A 27,910-nucleotide genomic window follows, 5' to 3' on the forward strand; every position below is an offset into this window, starting at 1 on the left:
CCTCTTTGTCCCATTCCTGAAAGGAAGACATTGCAGGTTAAAAGCATGGACTGCAGAGCTAAGCTGCCTCATCACAGATGTGCCACTGGCTACCTTTGTGACCTGGAAAAATGAATTATCCTCTCTGTCTCAATTTTTCATCTGAAGACAAGGAATAATATGTCTATATCAAGATTGTGTGGGGATTAAATTTCATAATATCCATATAATCTGCAGTGTCAGACACACACTAAATCTATTCCAAGTGCTAATGCTTATGACATACTGTGTCACATTGCCATTCACATTTAAGAGGATGCTGGCAATGAAATTGCCTTTCCTTTTTCCACCTCTTTCTTAGATGACAGTCTGTGGTGGTAAATAAGAAATGGCAATGGAAAAGTCTCTTGTTAAGATACACAGAGCAACTGTCACTACCAATAGTGTATAACTACTTACAGCTGCAAAACCATCCAGTGTATATACCACAGTAAGTTTATCCATTTACTGAGTGATGGACACCTGATTGTTTCCATTATTTGGAAATGGTCAGTAAAGTGTTTATACCATTTTTAACTGCATTGTTTCTTCCCTGATTATTGAGATTTGATGTTTCTTTATTGTTCTTGATAAAAGTCATCCAATCAGATATAATATTGCCAATGTTTACTCCTATTCTGTGACTTCACTTTTCATTCTATTAATAACATCATTTTTAGAACAAGTATTAACTGAAATCGTCCTTATGAGGCTGTCTAAAGTGCTGAGAATAAATCAATTTTGTATTGCTTATATGATGATACTCAGATATTTTGTAACTTTTGCTTGTCAAGTGATGATTGGTGATGTGATAAATAGGTTCCTACTGCAAGGTATACTTATGTAGCCTTATTGCTGTGGAGCCACTGTTTCAGTTACATTTCAGTTAAATTAAAACAATAGTTTACCATGTTGAAGGTGATATCATGTCTCAGTAGTGGAGAGAGGTAGAAGAGGTGTTGGAAAGATCTGCCTATAGTAGAGAGCAACATTTTTCCCATAAGGGTGAAATCCTCCCACACGGTAAGTCTAGTTTCTTTACTTATTTGACAGAGTTCCTCAGTGATAAGAATGTTTTGTGCCAAAGTTGTTTGATTAAATAACCTCAGAAAATGATGTAAGTTTTGATTCATTAGTTTTATTAGAACCATAGAAGACTACAGAAGGCAATATCCATAGCTCAGAGCTAAAGTTTTTATAGCATTTTGTTTATAAAGCAGTATAATGCGGGAGAATCAGAGATCACTAGAGTTCTAACACCAATTGTTATAATCCTGTAAAGTTTATGTTTTTTAAAAAATAAGAAGCAAATAATAGCCAGAGTAAGACAAATAGATGGAAAATTTTTTCCAATACCCATTACCTTTTCCCATAAAAGATTTATATTAATCCTTATTTTAATGTGAATTTTTATTCTACGACATGATTTTAGAATAAAATGTAATGGAAACAAATGCTAATTAAAGAAATGAAAAGGAAACTCATCCAAGAAGGGTATTTGAAGAGCAAGTAAGATTGTTTTATTGAAATGCATTTATATCATGCCATATCTTGAAACTATATTCCATATTATTTCCCATTCCATAGCAATTTTGCACTTTGCATATTAAATCCTTTTCCTTTGGGAAGGAATTTTTTCAAGTAATTTTTTTCTGGAATTCCTATCTGATCTCAGTGGAATCACATAGCATTTGGTAAGAAATATACAACCCAGTAATCCAGTGCTGGAAGCCAAGATGGAGAAGGTTTCCAAAACCACCATGGCTTTGCCTTTGGTGCTCAGATAGGTGGATATAAAAGAATTCACACACTGCAGAAAACCAGCATGCTGAATGTGATCTTTTTGCCTCATTGAAACTGTCTGGCAACTTCCTGGCCAGAAAAGCAATTGCCAAGCTCAGTAATGCCAGAAAGCCCAAGGAACCCAGTACACAGTAGAAGGCAGTTGTGGATCCCTCCTTACACTGAAGGATGATGTGGCCAAACTTGGATTGTGTGTCCATGTCAGGGGAAGGGGGAGAGGTTCCCAGCCAGAGTGCACAGATGCATACTTGAATAAGGGAACCAGTAAAGATGATAGCGTTTGAGAATTGGGTCACCTTCCCCATATGTAATGTACCTTCTGGTTTGATGGCTTTGAAGGCCACGACCACAATGAAGGTCTTTGCTAAAATAGTAGAATCAGCCACAGAAAATATAACTCCAAAGAATGTTTGTCTCAGGATACACGTAACAGTTTTTGGCTGACCAATGAAAGTCAAGGAGGAGAGGAAACAGAGCATTAAGGCCACAAGGAGAAGGTAACAGAGATTTTGGTTATTAGCTCTGACGATTGATGTGTCTTTTTTTTTTCTGGTATAAATGAACTTCTTTATTTTTTTTTTTTTGGTCTTTATTTATTTTTTTAATATTACATTAAAAAAATATGAGACCCGCATACACCCCCCACCCTCCTCACCCCACACCTCCCACCATAACAACAATCTCCTCCATCATCATGAGACATTCATTGCATTTGTTGAATACATCTCTGAGCACTGCTGCACCCCATGGTCAATGGTCCACATCATAGCACACACTCTCCCACGTTCCATCCACTGGGCTATGGGAGGACATACAATGTCCGGTAATTGTCCCTGCAGCACCACCCAAGACAACTCCAAGTCCTGAAAACGCCTCCACTTCTCATCTCTTCCTCCCATTCCCCACACCCAGCAGCCAGCATGGCCACTTTTTCCACACCAATGCCACATTTTCTTCAATTACTAATCACAATAGTTCATGATTAGAACATCAGTAAATACACTCTAATCCATATTCTATTCCTCCATCTTGTGTACCTTAGATTGTTTATGTCCACTTCACATCTATATCAAGAGGAGGCTTAGATTCCACATGGATGCTGGATGCAATCCTCCTGCTTTCAGTTGTAGGCACTCTTGGTTCCATGGTGTGGTGGTTGACCTTCTTCAACTCCATGTTAGCTGAGTGGGGTAAGTCCAATAAACCAGAGTGTAGGAGCTGAAGTCTTTTGAGGCTCAGGGCCTGGCTATCATATGGCCATATCATAATATATACCCCTGGGTATATATTAAACCCCATCACCAACTACAGGTCCAGTAAAAGTAACAAGAGAGGCTTGTGAATAAAGATCACATCTGGTCCAGCTCCTTCACACAGAAGCACAAACTCCAAAGAAGGGCCAACTGACATGGCATGTCTTGATAACGAATGAATAGTCCTAAAATCAGAGCAGTGAAGACAGAGAAACTCATGGCCAAAAAGGTGAGAACAAATCCTAAAGAATCATTATGAGACAAAAAATTCAAGATTTTTGGAGGCATTGAACTCTCTGTTTATTGTGGATATTTGTCTTTACGACACTTGATACATTGATCCATATCTGAAAGGGGCACAATTAGAATTATTAAATTCCATTAGTCATATCCCAGATATGTGTACAAACAAATATTTCTTCAACAGAACCACAAGTGAACTGCTAATGAAATATATCCAATTTTGTCCATTGACCAATGACATTATTAAAGAAATTCCTCATGATTTAGGAATCATCTATTGAACACTTAAAAGTATAAAAAATGCAGAAAAGGTGAGTTGAATTGAATACTGAAAGACCATGCATTTAAAAAATGATGTGAAGGGAAATCACAGAGTGTAGGAAGAAAGTACTTCATAAATAGGAAAGGAAGAGAAAACATGTTTGAGTCTTTCAGGCCTTAATTGTGGAAAGAAGAGCAAATAATCGGTCCTAATATTTATAAATATCTACATTTCAGGAAGTATAATAAGTATTTAACTTTAAGTTATAATTGATAGTAACAAAAATTTTACAAAGGGTTTAGCATTATTTTAATGTTGACAGTAAAGAACAATATTTAAAGGAAAAAAGAGAACAGTATATGGTTTAGAGATAAACATTTTGCAGAAATTAAAAAAAGAAAATAGTGAAATCTAAACTTGCATGGATTATGATTTGACTTTAGTCAATCCCATGGAGAATTAAAGACAGCTCATTTTAATCCAAAAAACAATTAAATATTAAATATGGGTTTACCTCCAAGAAAATTTTACCAAAAAGTTTGATGAAATAGTGATCATTTTAATGAGGTTCATCACTGATTTGAATGAATGAAGGAGTCAGTTATTTGAAGAAACAATGTATTATGTACAATAATTTATCAGTGCCGTATATTTTCATCTTGTTTCTTATGGAAACCTTTAGTGTAAGCATTTAGACACTGGGGATTCCACGAAAAGAGCACAGATAATCTAACTTCAAGTTGGGAGGAAAGAAGAGTCTGTTTAATAATCAGAATCTGAGGCTCTTATAAAAGATACATAGAGAACTCTTTCGAGTTTAAAATAAATAATACCATATCTGTAATTTTGAAAGAAAAGGCTAGCCGCATTGCAATCATTTGGAACTGGGAAAGCTTGACTTCGAGAAGATATTTAGCAATGCTTTTAAAATGTGGAGAATCTACATTGCAAAAACAGTATGGAAAGTGAGTAAAAGCAGTCACACATTATATAAATTTTGCTAACCTAGTAATCTTAGTAAACGGATGTTATAGCAATTCGCCAAGGAATCAATGATGAGGAAAGAAGGCCCAGAATGGACAAGAGGCATATTGTTTGGGAAGAAAATGAGGTCCTGTGTTGTAGATATTTGCTGCTTCATCCAGAATGAGATGTTTATACTTAGTTGTATTTCAAAAGAAAGACTTAATCTGGAAATTTAGAAATAATCACTTGAAGTCCTGGAAATCAATGATACCCAGAGTAAACAGAATTAAAATAACCCAACGGGACCAAATTTAAAAATCTGGAATTCATTCATATAAATGGAATACGGGTTTAAATTACATTATTTGCTTGTCTCCAAAGTGTTTCTTTCAAAAGGTGTTTGAAAAAAGGAAGTAGGCAAGTAAATGCATAAATGCCTAAATAATATGTGGTATTAAGTCCCTAAACTAATTTTTTCCTTGATACATCCAAAATGCAAGAAATATCTCTTGAGCAAATGAGATTATAAGGAAATTGTTGTAGGCTCCATTATATGCTGGGGGGGGGGGTGATTCTTAACCTATATTCATTCCTCTGAGAACGAATCCATTGTAAAGAGAAACTTTTGACATGTTAATTTTACTAGGGTGTGGTCCAAGTAAATAAGTTTGGGCCTAATCCTTAATTATTGGAAGCTTTATATTACAAAAATCACATGCAGAAGGAAGAAGCTAGAAGTCAATCGAATCTGAAGGGCAAAAAATAAATCTCTTTCTCCTTTGTCATGTAAGGGGAAAGCCAAGCACAGAGATCAGACAACCAGTCCCCAAAATGTCAGTGTTCTGGAGGAACCTCAACTTTCAGTTGCCTTTACCTGACCTTCCAGACTCAAATCCTGCCAAGTCATTATAAATATTGGTTTTGTAGCTATGAACCTAAAATGATTGTTAATAACGCAAGTTATTTATTCCTATCCTTAAATGTCAATTGCCTTTAAAATGAACAGAGGTATTTGCTACCGAGATTCCCCTTCAAGGATGGAATTATCATTAGTCTACAGCTGTCAGCAAATATGGGTTTGCCTCATTTGCAATGCACCACCTTGCTGGAAAGAACCCTCTTACCTGAGCAGGTAACAACAAACAACTGATTGCCACAGGACTATAAATTTCCATCCATTTGGGCCCACCAAAGAACAACTCTGATGGACCGTATGTGATTCAAATTTTCTCATTGAATTGACAGAGTCTTGGTCAGAAATGCTGCAGTACTTGACATTCCAATCCCTACAACACAAGTATTTCATTCATAAATTTTCTTAATGCCAAACACAATCTCAGATGCGGCTTTCAAAGAACCCAAACTGTGAAAAACATTATAATCTAATTCTGTTCAATCCAGCCTTCATACTAGAAATAATGTGGTTCTTCATATAAACTCAGCAAGACTTCATCTTCTTAAAATGACACCTGAGATAATTTGGCCTCTGCCCATGTCTCTAATACTGAATAGAGCCAATCCCCCTGCAGGGCCAACCTCCCTGCAAGGCCTTTGGCCTTGTAGCATTAATATTCTTTCAGTTTTCATCAAGCTTGTTTTTCTGCCTCAGACTCTTGAAATACACCTGTGATTTATGTGGAACCAATGTCACTCTTCTATTTAGAACATAGTTCTATTTCAACAGTGAGACCTTGGCTTTTATATCTATTATGTGGAAATATCTTCCTTGACCACCAATCTACATTAGGTACCCCTATTAATACCATTTTTTTTCCTCCCTGGAAAATATCAGTATTTACAAATATGCGTACGTTTTCTGAGGCATTCGATATTTAAGTCTTTCGAAGCATTAGAATAACATATGAAGAGGGAAGCCATGTCTTTTTAGACAATCACTGTATACCCAGCATTTCAAATTATTACTCCAGCCAGAAAATGCATAATGAATATTTGTAAAGAAATAAATGATTAGGTATAGGACTCTAACATTAACCTAAGCAATTGTTTAAGGGAAGAAGGCCTATATGCACAAGTAAACTGGAAGTAAACACAACTCATCTGTCAGAAACAATGTCAAAATTCTGAAAATATTTTGTATTAAAAAAGAAGATTGAGCATTAGACCAGCTGACCTCAAATTATGTTTTTCTTTGGTTGTTGTTCAGATACCAGGGACTGGGGATTGGACCCAGGACTTTATATGTGTGAAGACAGGCTCCTGTGTTGGTTTTTTCATCGGTTTTGCTTATTTATTGCTTTTGCTTTTTCAGGAGACACTGGGAACTGATCCCTGGACTTCCCATCTGGGAAGCGGGGGTTGAATGTCTTCAGCCACATCTGCTTCCCTAAAGTTGCTATTAAGCTGGCAAGGATATATACATAAGAGAATTAACTGTAATTCTGCTAGATAAATTTGATTAATTCCACCATAAGAGCAGGTGAAAAGGGTTGTGCATCCAGAGCTCTCAATGTGCGAAATTTCATTCTTATGAGAATTTCTCAAAGGACGCACACTACTAGGGGTCTCACTCAGTGGGAATCGTACAGAATGATTTCTAATATTTATGAATCAGGTTAATACAGATGTTCTAGAAATCCAATAGGGATAAAAAAGGAATTAAGAGTAGTGATAGTCACGATGACAATAGAAAATACGAATAAGATGAGAGAAGTTCAAATGTGCAAGCAATCCAATTTTATTTTAAAACAGGATTGCATCATTAAAACTAAAATCTATGTCTACTATATGACATAAATAAGTTGGAAATAAGGTTGGAGAAATTTTTTATGAAACTCTAGGCTTATATAACGTCTTAACTCATCCATAATACAGTAATAAAACTGTTAAAAATTACATCCCATTATAAATATCCTTTGAAAAGAAAAGCAAAAACGCATATCCAGTCTCATAATCAAATATAAATGGACCAGAACCAAATGGAAACACAGTTTCTAATTGGAGAAAAGGCACAGACCCACTCAAACTGAGTCCAGCCAATTCAAGGCCTTGCTCAGGCACGTGGTCAACAGAAGAAAACCAAGCCTGAGAACTCCAAGAGCGATATGAAGAAAAGATGCAAGTGAAGCTAGAGTTTGCTGTAGATTCACAGATAGGATGTAAATGCAGAATACCAAGATCATAACTGTGTTAATTTTGCAGCTGAGTCTGAGATATCTTCAAAATAATATTCTCAATATCAACACAGGGCAGACATTACACTTACACATTTTTCAGTTCTGGCTGTGTGTAAGAGATCTGGTAAAGGAAACTACAAAATCATTTCCTAACTAACTTACATGCCCATTTATTTTTTGTTGAGCATATTGAAGTTATTCTACTATCTTGCTTCCCATTAGTTCTGTTCAGAATTGTACTATCAGTCTAATAATTATTTTTCTTTGTTATTTTCCTTCATGCTTTTAAAATCCTTTTCTTTTTTTCTTATAATATTTAACCAGAGACTCTTTAGATATGGACATCTTTTTATTCATCTTATTTGGAGTATTCAAATTCCTATATAAATATTTAGGTACAACTTCAAATCTTAAAAACATTCTATTATTCCTTCCATGTTGTGTTTTTTTGGTATCCTCTGCATCATCTCCTTTCTCATACTATCCATCTTACCTATTAAACTCTTTTTCATCTCCTTGCCTATGTGTACTGAACTATGGGTAATTTTTCTGATATGTATTCCAGGAATGAAATTTCCTTTCATCTCTCTCCAATCTGATACAACTCTATTTACTAACCTTTCATTACTAGCATTTTTATATTTCACTTCTAAAAAGGCTTTTTTAAAAATTATTTTTAGGTATACCTGACCTTTACTGATAAACTGTAATTCCTTTCTCATTTAAAAATGTCTTATACAAAGTTATTTTATATATTGAATTGGATTATTTCATATCATTCCTTGAGAACCCTGAGGGATCATTTGAGAATACTTCCAGAGAAAACTGGCATTTGTTTTTATAGGTAATCAGGGATTGACATTAACTTCAAGCAATTTAGGAAATTTCTTGTTTCACCTGGAAGTTTAAAAGTCCTCTGCAGACTGTTTTCACTTTACATCCCCATGAATATGAAGGGTTCTGGCTGCTGCATGGGATTCTGCAACCAGCAGAATTTGCCAAGCCTTTGAAATTAATGCTCATACTTATGAACCTTATTCTTGTGAAATTAAAACTTACCTGGCATTATATACTGCTTAAGGGTTAGCTCTGGAAAGCCCTGTTACTGCTCGAATGCGCCATCTCTAAGACATGTTAAGCTTATAAATTCACTACCTCTCTCCACAGTGGGGCATAACTCCAGGGGTTGAGCAAACATGGCATCCAAGGATTATTGCCATGTGCAATTAGAAAAGGATTTGGATAGAAATACCTCGTCCAAAAGGGGTAAATAGTTAATGCTAATGACTTTTTATGACTAAGAGTTTTCAAAGTATTCGGGGGGTTGTTCCAGGTGTTATACTTATGCTTGTTTCAGTAGGATTTCAATGACTGCCACAGTAAATAGGGTCTCGAGAGCAGTGCTCCTCTGGTCTCTAGAGACATTTTGACACTATACGAAGGGCAAACAACCCCAGGAAACTGGCACCCTATCGATGGCCCTAATCTTGAAATATGCTGTAACCTATCTCCACAGTGTATCAGAGTTAGACTCATATATAATTTGAATATCGTAGTTCATTTGCCCCATTTATTTGAACCTATAATTAGCTGTATACCCATTATACTTTTCTGGAGACTTAAATATTCAGTCTGTACAGAATATCGTCAACTGCTTGAAAGACAGTATCATATATCTGTCTCATGTGGCATAAATCCCCTCTTAATCAGAAGCATCACCATCATAAAATCCTCAAGATTGAGAAATGAACGTACAAAAGTGGAATACAAATTTGGATTAAAATAGATTTATTATTTTAGTAATGGAGGAGTTTGTAACATTCATATAAAAACAGAGTTCACCAGAGATTCTGAGGAGAGGGTGAGGCCAAAATACTTTTAGCACAGGGCATTTTTAACCTATTGTAATTGTTCTGCATTTTATCAGAGAGATGTATACAAAGTGTTTTACATTTTGTCAAAACCTATAAAATTGTGCAGTGTAAACCAAAATGCAAACTGTGGACCGTGGTTAGTAGCAATGCCAATATGTGTTCATCAAACGTATCAAATGTACAACACTAGTGAAAGATATTTTTAATGGGAAATAGTGTGGGAGGGAGAAAGTGTGATAAATGGGAATCCTCTATATTTTCAATGTTATATTTATGGAATCTAAACCTCCTTTGAAAATAAGGAAATAAATGATAAGATGGCAAAGAAGTTTTATTACACAAATCTTAGCAGCTGCTACTTAGTTTTTGGACAATTCTTAAAAAAAGAAAAAAAACATTTAAAAGTTGTAAGTTAGTAGTTAATAAAATGGGGTAGTTTTTGTTAACTCTATGCTTTCTCTATGATATTTCTGTAAATCTACACTTTTCCAAAAATAATTATATATTTAAAAATTCTATGTTAACTGTTCCCAAGTAAAATTCTTTATTAAAAGGAATAATTCTTACATTGGCCAATTATAAAAGGATTAAAAGGAGAAGGGAAATTTTGCATTATTACTTTTATATGTGTATATATATATATATTTATGTAGTAGGTCCAGGGATTGAACACTGGACCTTTTACGTAGGAAGCCAAACATCAATCACTGAGCCACATTGGCTCTCCTTACATGTCATTATTTTTAAAGGTTAAGTATTCTAATAAAACATTTAACGAATACCTGGAGGATTCAAAAAATTCAACAAGAAGGGATCACAGAAGTCTATAAACTAATGATTGATTGACAAAAGGCATAAAATTGACAGACAGTGATTCTTGGAGATTGGAAGTGTTCATAGTAGAGCTATTTGTTTTTCTATAATTTTCTCAGGAATTTCCTGTTATCTTTATGAGGATAAGTCCATAACAGATGTTGCTATTTTGGGTTAATTTTGTTCCTTTTCTTCTACAATACTTACACAGGGATGTTCTTTGATGAAATAACATGTTTTCTTACTTTCTCTGGACTCTCCCATAAACTTAGTGGGGAGAGAACAGCTGTACAATCTAAAGGCTAGCTTATCCTGTACTCTGGAGAGTCACAGTGAAGCTCCTTGGGGAAAAAAGCTAGCTGATATGATGACTATATGTCTTCTAAACAGTAGGCCCATGGCATAGAGAGGTAGGCTCATACTCTGCTACATTACATCTCCAGCTAAAACAAAGCAATACATGGTTTTAGAACCTAGAGAATAATGACAGTACTTTAGCTTTGAGGTATTACACCAAAAATTAAGAAAAGCGCACCTGAAAGGCAAGTCTTGTATAAAACTATATTCTTCGTTGAGAGCTCAATATAAAGAGAGAACTTGTTATTAAAAAGTAAAAACAACAACAACAAAAAAAACTTTAAAATGCACAATCACCCTGGGATAATCCCACACTTCCTATAAAGGCAAAATGTAAATTTGATGAATATGGTTAATGTTTACATAAATTTATGTAAGATCTTAGAAAAACAAATACAATTCTTTTTCTATTAACCCCTGAAGTTCCTAAACTTAGAACTCTTCTGACTTCTGACTTTAGTCCTTTCACCTATAAATTTTTCTCTGTAGTTGATTTATATTCTCCTCTTTTTTTTCTTTTTTTCTTTTCTATCCTTTCATTATACCACTCTAGATTTTGATTTGATGTAGTTTCTAATATTCCATTATTGATGACAAAAATTCCTCAAGGTATTATAAATCCTCCGAGATATTTCTAGTCATTTTCAAAAATCCTTAAAAATATTGTCCCTTTGCAGGCATCTATAACTATTCAAAATATAAATGATTTGATAGCAGCCTCAAAATCTAAAAAGGGAAAAGTTATTACACGATTATATTGTCTTAACTAAAATTTCTTGTTTCACAATGAGTGGGCTAAACTTCTCACTAAAACTAAATTGGAATAAGACCCAACTAAATTACAATATTTTAAACATACGTTGCCTTCCAAAGGCTATAACAGGTAACAATGTAAAATTCAGCCCATTTTGCAGATAAAAATGGCCTATTTCTTTTCATAACCTATAATTGATAGTGATTCATGCTGGGTCAAAGGCTCAAACAAAAGCCACCCACTTATTGCTTCTAATAACTAAAACTTCTTCAAATATTAAACTTAATTTTTTTTCTAAAATGAAATCATAAATAGTTAACAATATTTGCTTGAGTTCTAGACTTAAAATAAATAAGACCTGATAATTAAAATGTTTGGTGCCTAACATAAAACAGGACAAATTATTTAAAATGAGAGATTCTTGACTATAATTAAAACCAAAATTTCTTATGAATAATTGATAATTTATTCTTTGAAGTTTTATAGCTATCTACTCAGATATAAGTAATCTATTATAGAGTTCATACAAGACAAAAAGATGATAATAGAACATCTCTCTAAAAATGTTCGCTCACCAAGATTAAACAATATACTCGATTAAAATGACCTAGTGGTTTACCACTAAACTGAAATTAGAACAATCCTTTGCCAGCAAACATATGATCTATCCCTTGGAACTTACGTTTGACAATGGCTATAAATTTCATTGTCAGAACTTATTCTACATTTGATTTAAATATATCTTCTCATACTCATATTCAATACTTGTAAGGTCATTCCCCCCTCAAAAGCCTGAGACTTGAAAGAATTGCCAGTGACAATCTACGACCCTGACTGACCAAGACATTTTCCCTCAATAAACGTCTTCTGCAAGAGCAAAGAGGTGGGCCATCACCGCATTGAGACACTTTCAAGTGCTGCTGATCACCAGACGGCAACAAAAATGACAACAAACTGAAGTAGATTCATTTTCTTCTTGTAAATTCAGTGCCACAAGAAATGACAGGATAGACTAGAGGAATATTCTATAAATGCAAAACCAAAAGAACAATAGAAGATAGAAAAATGATGTAACCATCCACTAGTCCATTCTTGTTCACCAGCCCCCTCCACACACACACACATGTATAAACACACAAAAGAAATTATTCAACTGTAAAAAAAGAATGAAGTTCCAAGTACACACATACATACTTGGTCTCATGCAGGTGGGGAGTCACACAGAGGCATATATGCCCTTTGTACCTCCTACCTTTGATAAAGACTATAGAGCAACTCACAGTAGGGAGTAACTAACAGTTTCTTTTTTTCCAGGCTCAGGAACCAAAGTCCTCAGAGACTCCTGGCAGAACTCAAGCTAATTAGGACTTCTGCGAACAAAGGGATCCAGGGAAAGGTATAGAAAGAAAATTGCTGGCAAGAACTTTCAACAAAAGAATGCCCTGCCAAAATTACTAGCAGACTGCTGCACAGTGAATGTTTTTTTTTTTTTTTAAGATTTATTTATTTATTTATTTCCCCCCTTTCCCCCCCCCCCCCGCCCCCGGTTGTCTGTTCTCTGTGTCTATTTGCTGTGTCTTGTTTCTTTGTCCGCTTCTGTTGTCGTCAGCGGCACGGGAAGTGTGGGCGGCGCCATTCCTGGGCAGGCTGCACTTTCTTTCACACTGGATGGCTCTCCTTACCGGGTGCACTCCTTGCACGTGGGGCTCCCCTACACGGGGGACACCCCTGCGTGGCTGGGCACTCCTTGCGTGCATCAGCACTGCGCATGGGCCAGCTCCACACGGGTCAAGGAGGCCCGGGGTTTGAACCGTGGACCTCACATGTGGTAGACGGTCGCCCTAACCACTGGGCCAAGTCCGTTTCCCTGCACATTGAATGTTAAATACAGGAGAGAGCAACCTGAAATAGCTTGAAGAAATGAAGGGGAAAACTGAAACCTGTGTAATTATATTGCAAATTTCAATAAATTCTCTCATCAGTAGATCGAAATTTAGAAAGAAAATCAAAAAGGAAACAATGAATGTGAGTAATACAAAAAAATGAACTAGAATTAACAAATACATAAAGAAAATTGCACCCCCAAAAAACATGTTATCTATTCCTATAAAATGCACAAGAATCACTCTCCAAGGTAGACAATAATTCAGAGCACAAAACAATTATCAAAAAATTTGGAAAGATTAAAATTATATAAATATCTTCTCTGACTATGAAGCAACAATGGCGGACAACAATAGCAGATAGAGAACTGGAAAATCCATGAATATATGGAAGTTAAATAACAATGTCTTAATCAGTGTGTCAATGAAGAAATTGCAAGGGAAATCAATAAAGATATCAAGAGGAAAGAAAACAAGACCTCACCATGTCCATCCTCTGAGACGAAGCTAAGGCAAAGCTGAGCGGGAAATTATAGCCCTACATAATTATATGGAAAAAATAAGAAAGGTTAAAGATTTAGCTGCATAACAGTAAGAGCTTGAAAAAGTACAGCAAACTAACACAAAAACAAGGAGGAATAAAAAACAGATATTATAGCAAAAAAATGAAATTGAGAATTAAAAAAAGACTAGAGAGAATTAACCAATAAAAGTTTTTTGAACAGATCTGTAAAATTGACAAAGTCTTAGTTCGATTGAAAAAGAAAAAAGACAGAATATGCAATTTAATAAAATCAAAAATGAAAATAAGTCATTACTATTGACTCCACAGAAATAAGAAGAATCATAAGATGATACTGTCCACATTTTTATGCCAACAAATTAGGCAAATTAGAAGAAAGGGGCAAGTTTCTAGAAACACCCCAAGAATCTACATTGATTAATGAAGAGATAGCAGAAGTCTTCAACAGATCAATCACAAGTAAGGTGATTGAATTAGTAATCGAAAATCTCTCAACAAAGAAAAGCCAAGAAAGGGAGGAGTACACATTTCAAATTGACAAATCTTCCTAAATGAACAAATATCAATTTTACTCAAAATCTTCCCAATAATTGAAGAGGGAACATTAAGAAAAGAAAATTTCAGAACAATCTCTCTAATGAACATATGTATGAAACCCCCCAACATTTTCTTTGCTAATTGAATCCAGCACTGCATTCAAAGGAATTCTGTGATGAAATCGGTTTTATCCCAAGTGTATAAAGATGACTCAGCACAAGCTAATCAAATAAAGTAATGCATACACCATAGTAATAAATTAAAGGAAAAATTACATAATAATCTCTACTGAACTCTCACAAACTATAACAAGCATACAAAAATAATGCATGTGTTAATAATACAGTGGTTTGTGGCAAGAATACATCAAATATAAGATACTGACTACAGTTAGGCAGTAATATTTGTATGATGTACTTTTACAATTTGTAATAAATATTCCACAACAATGCAAGGTGTTGGTGGTGGGGTAATATATGGGAACCCTTTACGGTATACATCATTATTTTGCAAACTCACAACTTCTCTAATAAAAAGAATGTAAGTAATAAATATATCACAGCAGCTTATAAAATTAATGTGCTGCAAAATAAGAGCATTACTATTCAAAAATTGGAATTATTCTTTGACTTGGTGTGATATATTTAAAGGAATTCCTACTTGGCAAATATTACAATAAATTTTTATAGTCACTACTATAAACCTTTAGATTTTATTCTGCACATTTCATTTATATAAATGGCAATAACTTGTCCCAAAAAAAGGTAAAGCCAACAATAAAAACAATTTAAAAATCATAGTATTATAATTTTATGGGAACAATGAAGGAAGTATAATGGTAAATACAAATGAAACCACTAAATAATTATTTCCCTAATACAAATGGAAAAAGAAATCAACCTCTTCCATTCATCCCTATTCTTAGAATATTCTTTAGAAAACTTACCATTGTAAATCCTTTTCTCTATGCCTTTGAGATGTATATAAATGTTTTAAAAAGCCATATGTCAGCCTTATAACCAAAAAAATGTGTTTTCAAAGATATGATAGACAACTTCTCAAATGTATATATCAAAAATATTCACAAACTCACCTTCAATTTCCATGAACATTTAACTTAAGCATCAGACTCTGTATTGTAACTATTTCCATGCCATAGACAAATAAAAAATGTTATTTTATTTTTCTTTTTGTTAGAGGCAATTAGCAAATACAAAGACCGCTCAAATTACCAGTTTTAAAATAAAAGGTGGGTGACAAAGGGTGCTCTCAAGTAGTCCCTTTATTTTTAAAGCAGGGAAAGAATGGTTTCATCTATTTGGTTATATAAACGGGCAATTTTTCTTTCTCTAAAATCTCTTTGACAGATTGCCTGTGACAGTATCACATTCTGCTTTAAACTTATGCAGTAATAAAATTGTATTACTTTTTCTAAAGTTGTAGAAAGATTTTATGGTTTAAAACTTTTTATGATTTTAATAATATTTCCCTAATGCAAGGAAACAGGGAAAGTAGGGTATATGTTGTAAAAAAATCTGCTTTAAGGATCATGATAATTTAAAAGTGAAAATGTATTAGTTACACAGAACATTTATTTATTCATTAAATAATCACTTACTAATACTGCTGGGAACAGCAAACTGTTTCACAAGTACGTGAAACTGTGGGGTACCCGATGGCTAGAGATATATCTGACATTGTCACAGGAGTGTAAAGTTTTTAAAGAACCTCTGATTTAACTCAGTCCTGTATTTTGTCTAATTTCTGTCTCTCAGCTTGAAAAATTTGGCAATTTCCTCATCTGCAAAATAATCAGTAAATAAGATAATGTATGTACAGTGCACCTCACTGTTTTGGGTATTTAGGACATGCTCAAAACATAGTGGCTTGGATTATTTTTCAACAAATGTAGAGAAATGAGAGAAAGGTAGGAGGTAAGAAGAGAAGAAACTGAATTCAGTATAGTTATCCTGAAGGCAGGTTAAACAAAGAAGATAAAATAAAACATTCAGATCTGGTAGTCACACATACCATTATGAATGATCAAGTCATTTCTCATTTCATAGTATCCTACATACAGAACAACTTTCACATTGACTGACCTGTTTCATTTGCAATCTCCCCATCTGGGCAGGGAACACAATCAAAACAACAAAATGGTTTCCCTTCTTGAGCCACTTTGCTGAATCCAAGTGGACATCTTTGACTACAAACAGCAGAGGGAGTCTGAGCAGAGGGAAGAGAAGTGGTAAAGTAACTCCAACAGTAAGATTTAGAAACTATATGTACATGGGAGTTGATATTATAAGTTATAAGGGGATATGATCTTTAAAATTATGAACAAATTAGCAGAAATTCTTTTTAACATAAAGGCTTAACCATAAACTCCTGAACTTTTGGAAGACATTTAATTTTCAAAGTTTTCTAAATGACCATTAGTTTTATCACAGTGAACTTCAGACGGGTCTATTCTTTCCATGGCAGTAATGTGCAGAAATACAAATGAATGTGGTTATAACAGGTAAACTCAAATGGCAAAACACTCAGAGCATTCATGACCAGTTGATAATACTGTCTTTATCACCAAGCACTCATTTCCTTTCTTTCACTTTAGTCCTTCATATTATGCCCAGTGCTGGTTTGAGTCCTTTTTAGAAACTAGAAAATTATATTCTTAACTAAACCATTCATGTGCAGTTAAACTTATTGTGAGACTCTTGGTTAGATATGATTAAGGGACTTTTTGATTAGGCTACTTTTGACTGGATTTAATTCAGTTGGAAGGCGTTGATTGAAGTACTTAACTGAGGGGAGTCCCAGTGCATGTCTTGTCCCTTCTGCTGTGGTCTTATAAAAATGAGAGAAAAACACACAGACATACAGAGAAAAAGAGCTGCCACTTTATCCTGTCATGTTAATGAAGACACCAGGATTGGGATGCATCTCTGCTGATGCCATGATTTGGACATTTTCAAAGACTTGGAAATGTATACTTCCACCCTACTTAATGCATGTGCATCAAGACAACAAATTTCAGGCATATTGTTCTCAACAGCTTTTAGTAAACTAAATACAGCTGCCTATACCATGACTTACTTATCTTCTATTTGCTTTAGGATGTTGATGATGTTAATTTTATTTGCCATGTGTGCAATAAATCAATTCAATCTTTACAAGGACAGGTTTTCAATATTTTCAAATAATTCAAAATAAGTATTATTCAGCCTTTTTCTGAGCCCAGAAATTTCTACCAACCCGGCTTAGAACAAAGGGCAAATCACATGAGTAAATGAATAATGGATTTCAGCTTATTCTAAATGTATCTACTGATCATACTTTTTTGTAAGAATAACACTTAGGTAACTGTTCAAGTTTCTTACCTCACTGTAGTATTTAGGCCACATTATCTTTTCATCATTCAAGAAAAAGTGCCAATAATTATCAGATTCAAAAATGAACTCTCCAACTTTTATTTGAGCTTTACTATCATTCAGCAAAGACTGATAATACAAGATGTCAAACTTAATTGATGAAACTCTCTCATTCACAATTTTCTCCTTACGAACACTTATTTCAAGTTGATGCTTTTGCAGAAAAGGATGGCGCTATGAGTAAAAGAGAATTCAGGAACACACAAGGTATAGAAAACTGAAAGAACCTTATTACTTCAGTTGATTTCTAGTCCTCCAAATACAAGTTCCAAGAGAATACTTTCATTGGTTAATTTAGAACACTTATATACAGAATAATATATATTAGATAAGGTTCTACAAGTATTAAAACATTAACTTAAATACTCTCATTAATTCAATGACTTTCTTACAAATAACATTTGGATTTCACAATTCAAGAAACTGACTTTCCCAGTTCATGCAGCCAGGAAGTAAAAAACCTAACTCCTTGAGAACTAGGTGTTTATTCTTAGGGGTAAACAAGAACAATGTATGGAGTTCTTTTAATTATAATAAGGGAGAGTTAAAAGTTCTTGCATGCCCTGTCTTAGAATCTCCTCCATAATTTCATGAGTTTTACTGCCAAGGGTGACAATTTATTCTCATTACGAAGTTTTGAAGTTATTAGAAGATGATAAAGAAACATTAAGAGCAATTCTGTGCATGGCTGTGGTGAGTGTGATTGTGAATGTCTCTTGTGCAGTCAAGTAAATCCTGGTCATATGGGAGATGTGTGTATTGGAACTATACAAGTTTCTTAACTTGCTGAGAAGTTGGAACTTTCTGAGAAAGATACTCCTCCTCCTCCTGCCACCACCCTCCTCAACCACAAGCAGAATAGTTAGGGCTAAAACTTTAGTGTTCTGCGAAGGAGCCCATGTGAGGTCACTATGGTTGACACAGCACTTGAATCCCTACCTGATGGGCAAGTCTCAAGGGAAGTCTCCATGTCCACAGGACAATGAGGACTAGAGAAAACAATTGTCGAGTACAGAGGTTTTTCAGGTAATCACCAAAGACCCAGGATATAGAATATTGTCATTCAGTACTTCTGAGGAAAAGAATGACCCTTTAACTGTTGCTCTTCAAGGAGGATCTCAGCACTTATTTATTTTTACCTGTGAGATTCCTTCCATACATCATTGTAATCTAGTAACAGGAAGGAAGAAGAGGACACTGAAGCTCAGAGAGGGTACGTACCTTGTAGTAAGTGGAAGAAGGGGGATTCAGGTTCAGAATAGGCAGGCTCCAGAGCACCCTCTGTATTAGCTCTTAAGAAATTCCCTCAACAAACACCTGAGCTCTCCATCTCAGGGCAAAACCTTCTCTAAAGGGGGTCACTGAAAGAAGTGGAGGTATAAGAATTGAGCTCCTGAAAGCCATGTCTGAGGCTGACCTATGAACCTCTCCAGACAGATCTTAGAAGGATTTCTGGGTTTGAAATCATGTTCATCAGTGTTTAGGATGTTCATAAATGTGGCCACAGATTTCTCAAAAGATGTGTGGGAATGGCTGAACCTTGCTCTGCGTAGTATGCACGAGAAGTGGATGCTGGAGAATTATAGGAGCCTAGTCTCACTAGACCTTTGCACTTCTAAACCATATAGGGAACATTTTTTAAAAAAAGGAAAGCATCTTGGTTGGCAAAAAAAGAGATGGGTAGAGGACTGTACCAACTTGGAGTATGCATTGATACCAAAAACGATCACAAAAACCAGCATATTAATGAGGAAACATTAACCTAGGCAGTGCTAATGGAAAGACTTAAAAAAGCCTTGGTCTTTAATAGTCCATATGAGAAAAAAACTGGAGATGTAAAACTTAGTTTGTAGGGAGCTGAATATTCACATAGAAGAGAGAATACAAACCTTTCATACTGGTAAGGAAAGTTTAAAAATAATGAATTGTATTAAAAAATACAAAAAAAATCTGAAACAAGTCTATAGGGAAAAATTTTTTTTAATGTAATAACTATGATATAATCTTCATCAAAATCCCTACCATTAGTCTTCATCAAACAACTCATAGCAGAAAGAAGCCTAGGAATGTATCAAATGTGGGAAGCCTTTAGACAGAGTGATCATCTTTTTGAAATTCTGAGAGTTCACACTGGAGAAAAACATTATGAATGAAAGGAATGCAGTAAAGCCTTCTGTCAGATTGCATATATGTGTTAACACCAGCCAGCTGTATCAGAGAATACATACTAAAGGGAGTAAATGCTGTCCAGGAGAATGTACTCTGAGTAGGAGCCTTATGAATGTATTGAATATTGAAAGACCTTTAGCGATAGTTTTATCATTTTCAACAACAGACACTCCACAATGGCATAGGTCCATACGAATGTACTGTATTTGGGAAGGATTTAGAAACAGAATATCCTTTACTGAACATCAAAGTTGTATACTGGCAAGAAAGTTAGGAATATAATGCTTGGGGAAAAGCTTTTAGCCATTGTAAATCCCTTACTCCACATCGGATAATTCATACAAGTGAGAAACCATAAAATACAACAATGTGGAAAAACCTTCAGCCAGATGTGGAGATGCTGTCAGTCAGTGTGTACATTTTGCTCATTATCAGTGAAATCAAATTGGAGAGTCATCCTCAACTTTTCCCTCATTCTCACTCCATCACCCAGTACTATATATTCATATTTGAGTACCAGTGGATTACATCCTCCTTTAACTCATGTGCCATAATTATAATCTAAGCAAAATATTTTCATTTGATTATTATTATTTTTTGTCTTTTTCCTCTCAGGAGCATTGTTAGTTCAGTAGCCAGCTTAGTCTTTCAAAAACAGAAAACTTACACTATAATATTTCTACCAAGAAATAAAATATACATAGCAAAACTGGACAGAACTTAAAAGAATAATGGACAAATCCATTTAAAGGAGAAACGGAGAAATCCACAATCGTAATGAAGATTTTAACAGTGTCCCTCAATACCTACATTAACAAAACACAAAAATTCAACATGGTTCACAAATTAAAAAAATGCAAAAATATCAAATGCATTTCTGTCAATCAGATTTAAACAAATTGAAAGACTAATTTAAGAAATAATATTTTACATATTTGAAAACATTAAATATTTAGAATATATTTATGAGCAATATGAAAAATTTGCACACTGAAAAGTAAAAAAAAATATTTTGAGTACTTGAAGATTTAAATGAATGGAAGGATATATCATGATTGTTGATTGGAGGACTTAATGTTAAGTAGATGTTAATTTGTACCAAATTAATCTTAAAATTTTTTGCAGCCTCAAAAATTTTCCCAGAATTATATCTTATTTTAAAATTGAAAAACTATTCATAACATTCTTAGATACATGCAAAAGATCAAGAATTAGTGGTTATATAGTTCTGAGGATGGAATGCCAAAGGGTTTGGAGTTTTTCTTTTTGGAGTAATGAAAATGTTCAAAAATTTTTGAGATGATGAATGTATAATTTTGTGATTATACTAAAAGCCCTTGATTACAGACCTATTGTATTTCTAGAATATCCAGAAACAGAAGCTATGTATACTGGGGAACACATAGAGAGATTGAGATGTGAGGAATTTTCTTGTTTGCATATTTGTCTGGTTTTTGCTCATTGTTATTATTACTGAAATAAAGAAAATATTTTATTAATGATTGAAGTGATGAAAGCACAATTATGTGATTTTAACAAATACCATTGATTGTACACTTTTGATGAATTGCATGCATTATTAATATGTATCAATAGAGTTGATTTGTTTTTTAAAAAAAAACAATCTTTGGAGGGATGTAGCTCAAGCAGTTGAGCACCTGCTTATAACATTAGGAGGTCTGGGACCGGGTTCCATTCTGGTGCCTCCTTAAATACAAAACAAAACAAAAAAAATTAAGCAAACAAACCAAAACCCAACTGAGGGAAGCTATTGTGGCTCAGTGGTTGAGCATCGACTTCCTTCACATGTGATCCCAAGTTCAAATCTCAGGCCCAGTACCTCAAAAATAAAAGAGTCAGTCTTCAAAAGTATTAAACAATACTGAATAATTAAATTGCCAGATACCATGACCATTATAAAGTTATACAACTAAGACAGTGTAAATATTCCACAAGCATGACAAACTGACTATTGAAGCATAATAAATTGTTCAGAAATAGAACCATATATGCAAGATCTCCTAAATTATGACTAAAGATGACACTGTAGACAATGCATAAGGGAGGACATATTAACTAAAAATGTTGAGTTGGATTTCCACAGTAGCTTAAAAAGTTATTTGGTTCACTTATATTATCTCTTACACAAAAATCATATTCAAAGGTATTGCTGATCTAAATACAATTTACAAAACAAAATGTTCAGAAGAAAGCTGGAGAAAATTGTAAATATCTAAAGTCGCAAAGATTTTTCAATTATGTCACATAACCAACACCAACAAAAAAAGTATAAATAAGACTAATTGAAGGCAATCGAAAAGCGAACATTAAGGAAAAGATACATAAGCCAACAGAGTAGAAGATATTTTCAATATATACATTGCAAAGCATTTTACTGAAATAATAATTCAATAAAAAAGCAGACAATAAAAAGAAAAAGATAGGTGGAATACTTGGGCACCACTTCATAAAATAGATTTAAGTTGCAATAGTAACATATGAAAAGATACTCAAGATTTGTTAAATAAATGAAAGAGTGAGTAAAGTGATGAATTACCATGCAAAAATACGCAGACATGGTAAAGTCCTTTTGTATTCATATAAAATATTATATACAATATTGTGTAAATAAATTATTATTTTTTAAACTTGATAGGCAGAGTGTATATCAATTACTATTTCTGCATAAATATTAATTAAATATAAAAGGATATATGTGAAACTGTCATTGAAATTCTTTTTGTCTAGAAAGAGAAACTTAATAGATTGCAATGGCCTTTTATTGGCAAGGTAACTAAATGTAGATGATACATGTTCAGTAGTATAAAACAGGACATTTTGTTATGCATTCCACAATTTAAATTGAAACATCTGAAGACATGGGAATATTTCAACCAAGATGTCTACAAAAATAATATCTTTAACACTGATACTTCATCTGTAATTTTTGTGTTAAACTTTCATTGTCAGTCTAAAAAGATAGAAATCCCTTAAAATACATTAGAAATAAAAAGAAAGAAACTCATCAATTTTTAAGAAATCCTGATCAAAGTATTTTAAGGACAAAAATTAGAGGAAATTCTGTAAATGTATTACCAGCAGAATTTCATTCTATCTTCCATAGATAAGTAGAATGAGCAATAGACCTGGTTTAAACAAGTCTAATGAGAAGAGCTATCTTGATATTTAAATGATGCAAATTAGGCCATGCTAAACATATTCTGGTTTCATTTTTAAGAATACATTTATGCTTTCTAAAAGCCCTTTTAAATAAATAACAAACACACAAAACTGGAAAATTATATATGTGTGTCAAAATACACCTATGAGTCTATTCTAGTGCTCTACACATACGCTTATGAAAAGTTTGAGTTAAATATTTTAATTTTCCCAAAATAATGAAACAACTAAAGAAAACAAATGAATTTTCAATAATGTATGAAAATGAATGGCTCTTCCTATTACTGATTAAATGCTTATATTCTGATATGTAACAATACTACGAATAATTTTAAGATGAAAATACTACATTATGAAGATAGGAATAAGGGACTTACTGAAATTTAATCTGTTAAAAATAAAGAAATAATTTTTTAAAGCCTCTTTTTCTCTACCTTGAAGATCAGGTTCAAAAACTCATGAATTCAAAAATATAGTGAGAAAATCTGGTCAACCATCCTAGGCAAATTAAAAATGTGTTTCTCCTGCCTGCCACAGATGCAGAGCCAGATTTGCACTTTTCTCCCGTCTCTTCTTCCATTTTCAGTGCAAGTTCTTCTTGGAGAGCATGGGTGACAGCAAACACAGCAGCATAAACTTTGGAACTCTGAGGTGACATTTTCATGTCCCAAACATGAAGAGTTTAAGACTCCAGGGTGCCATTTTGTTCACATTGTTCCAATTCCATGACCCCATTTAGCTCCTGATATGGACTATCAAATATCATAGACCACATATCCTGAATAAATGTATCGTGGGGATATTTTGCAGGCTGAAGAGTTTGGAGAAAATATTTAAAAACAGGAATCTCATCTATGTGAAGAGAAAAGGATAAGTCTCCTCCAAAATGGGAATAACTTTCAAAATCTCTCATGGGTGGCATGGTTATATCCCAGTCAGACATTGTGACCCAGACATTACTAAGCGGAACATCGCAAAGGATTCTAAATACCAATCTCAGTAGAGACTAGGTATCGCCAAGTACAACAATGACATTTATTGCCCTGCGTCTTTCTGCTAAATGCCCAGCAGATGTCTCTTGAGTAGGAAACTCTTGAACCCTCTCTGTAAAGGCAACACAGAGTCCATTGTGGACCATTTCTTCTGACATATCCCCGAGGAAGTTTTCCCCTCTGATGTTGTCTGCCACCACAAGGCCAACCCAAACCCAACCAAAATGTAGCAGGAGTCGAATAATCCCCTGATGCAGAGCTGTAGTGCTTGTGGGAAACTGGTAGAGACAGGAACTGGACCATTTCGTTGAGACTCTGATCAAACGTACCATAGCTGATCTAAAGAGATCACAAAGATACTATTATATGACATCCAGTGTTTCCACATGAATCAATTAATCTTGTGTATTAAATGAATAGTGGAAGAACTGAAACAAAATGTATTAATAATTTTATTAAGAAAAAGTAATGTTTCATATCATTCATCACTTAATTTCATTACATACAGTTCATGTATTTAATTTTCACTGTTCATATTACATATATTCTTGCTATTCTAATATTCCTTTTGACATTCCCTCTTGAATCTATTCTATCAGGGTTTTATCACCATCTCTCTTGCAATGTTTTAAAACTAGGTTATTATTTATTTCTAAGATACTATATTAAATGAGGACTTATGCAATCTTGCCTTAACTAATATACCACAGTCATAAAGCACTATCCTCCTAGAAACACTTTCCTTAAATTTTTATAGGAGTTTATCTGAATTTCTGTTGAGTATCTGCCACTAATAACAGTTTTTATTGATTCTTCCTCAATGCCCAAATCTCTTAATGCAAGAGCAAATAGGAGTTCAAACCAGCATCTTTTATCTTTTGCCACAAGTATGAATTTTTAGAATGATCATATTTATCACATACATGTGAATGACAGTCAAGTTTAAATATCCCACCTATATCCTATGTCAAACTCTAGGGTCATAAAGCCAATGTATTATTAAAGTTTAAACAAAATTTCACATATATCAGCTGCAAAATTACTATTTTTCGAAATAATGCCCACAGTTGCTTGAATTGGTTGGTGGATGAATGTGTGGATTAGACAGTCAATAAAAACAAAACAAAAAGAAATGCCCACAGAACTTGGGATGGGTGGGGTGGATGGGGTGGGGGTTATATGGGGACCTCATAATTTTTGGATGTAACATTTAAAAGAAAATAAAGAAGAAAAAAATACTTTTAGAAAAATAAATAAAAATTGAAAAAAAAGCATAAGTGAATGCTTGTCAGATCTTACAGGTTGGCACAAAATATACAGAATTCAAGTGACAGTTGTAAAATAATAGGTGCAACCTAAAGTGCTATCATTAGAATTGGAAAAAGATTAACAAAACTTTGTTATTTGCTGAATGTTGGCCTTGGGTAATAGCAGTAATTTTACTAGTCTAGCTAGTTTTGTATTTGTTTAAAATTTTCCAAAATAAAAAATTAATAAGGATATGGCAAAATACCTTTCTTTACTATAGTTTTATTTTGTGCTTTATGGGAGAAGGACAAAAAGAATGATTCTAAAAATCATTACGAAATGGATAAAATTATCCACCTGTCATTATATAAGCAAAATATAACATTAAATAATGCAAAAGAAAGCTATATGTGACTTATTAACATCAGGACATTCAAAATAAGGAGGAAGAAAATGACATTAGTATTTTAATCTAGATGGAAAAGATTTTTAAAATCATTAAACCCATAATATTATGTAGGAAATAAACAGATGTATTACCAATTGGTGACAGGAATAAAATTATGCATCCAATTCTAAATGGCATTTCACGATTTCATATTAAACCTTGGAAAAAAGAAAACATTTAAAGTGGAAATGCAAATACTAAGAAAATAAATAAAGAAACTATCATTAATAAGTATAATGTTTTCAAAAACAGAAACAATCTTCATAACAGGAGAACATTGAAACAACCCAAATGTCTAATTATAAGAAATTAGAAATTACTTTTGTAGATATAGTATTGTGTTGCCACTTCAAATGGTTTTAAATCAGAATAATTGATCATGAGAGGTAAATATTATTAAAATTTCATAAAGTTAAAAATGAGACTAAGATAAATGGTAAATAGAATCACCATTTACTAATATATTAATGATCCTCTATAACTTTATGGAAAAAAAGAGTGGATGTTTATATTAATAAATCCTAATAGAAATAAATACTTATTGACTGGTGTGCTCATACATTGTCAGTATCTTTTTACAAGCTGTTTTTCTCAATTATAAACATTTTCAAAAAATAATTTTTATTTCAAAAACAATTCTCTGTTAAGAATAACTTTCACTTCAGTAGAAAAAGACAATTAAGCAACATTTTAAGAAATCCTACATACTTTTTCAAAAGGCATAATTTGAATATTTTCAATGCTCACTACTATATTTGCAAAGTTTAAACTCAGAGCTTTAATTCCTTATTTACTTGTGGCACATTATAGAGACTGAGGATTCTGGAACTCCAGATTGATATTCCAGGTGAAACTCCTCCTATCACAGCCATCAGCTTGTTCCTCTTCTCAGCCCTATAACTATAATTAGGAACTGGAGGACTCTCCCCTGAAAGAAAAGACAGAGAATTCTCTGTGGCTTTCATCTCAATAAAGTCCACGTTGAACAGATGGAATCCCAGAGACATATTGGATAAGATATTAGGATACTTGCTGATTTTGTCAAGAGCAAAAACCATGGCCAGGAGATGCTGGTAGTGCTTAGTAAGGTCCCTAAAACATAAAGGAAAAGACAGTTTTTGGATTTTGATTTTTAAAAGCATGAATTCATACAAAGAAAGCCCATGAGTATGTAAGAGGGTGTCTTATGTTGCATAATGTTGGTAAATTTTTTGCTTACAAAATCATAACTTGAGAGTTTAGGCTTTTCAATGTGCAGGTTAGGTGTGGGAAAATCAGGTCTGGGTATAAGAAAATGAAAATGGTACCTTAAAATTCAGAGAGTGCAGTATTCCTCTCTAGATAATAGATGAAAACCGGGAAAATATTCAGAAAAAAATATTTTGACACACCCCAGCAAATCTCAAAGCAATGGTCTGAGTCATTTTAGAAAGAAAAATAATCCTCAATTGTGCATTTTGGAAAATGCTGTCTTCATATTCCCTTTCCTTTAGGAATGAAAATGCCATAGATTAAGTCATACTTACTTATAAATAGTACTCTGTGAATTGAACAGAAGTTTTAAGCCAAAATTGTTTCTTCTGGCACCAGCAGTCACTCTTAGAGAAGAGATCCCTCAAGAATGAAGTCTCCATCTTGATAGTAGCCAGGAGAAGCAAGTTCATATACTGACTGCATAGGATTGGGTTCCTGGGACACAGAGAAGAGAGCAAACAGCAGAGGAAAAACAATAGAAAATTTCACATTAACATTGATAGCTAGTCCTTGATAAAATCTCAGAAGTACATTCTATTTGGAATTCTTATCATAAACAATGTAATCTTTAGTGTCCTTGTTCAGGCTGGGCTCAAAACAAGTTGCTATCTGGTTAACATGAAGCAAGGTTATAAAGCATTAGCTTAGTTCTTTTTCAAATACACTTGTATATAACATTCCTTTCTTTACGGGTGTTTGCCTTGTACCTGCTCACCTTTCAAATCACTTCTTTTTCACATACACTGAGTGGATCTCCAAGGGACCACT

The 27,910-nt window shown here is 33.8% G+C and overlaps 1 pseudogene; it reads right to left on the bottom strand.

The window, feature by feature from the left end:
• Positions 1 to 1,624: 1,624 nt before the first annotated feature.
• On the bottom strand, positions 1,625 to 27,565 carry LOC101423407 (vomeronasal type-2 receptor 26-like; annotated as a pseudogene).
• Between the last annotated feature and the right edge of the window lie 345 nt (positions 27,566 to 27,910).

Source organism: Dasypus novemcinctus, chromosome 20 (genome assembly GCF_030445035.2).
Source record: "Dasypus novemcinctus isolate mDasNov1 chromosome 20, mDasNov1.1.hap2, whole genome shotgun sequence".
Classification (NCBI taxonomy): Eukaryota; Metazoa; Chordata; class Mammalia; order Cingulata; family Dasypodidae; genus Dasypus; species Dasypus novemcinctus.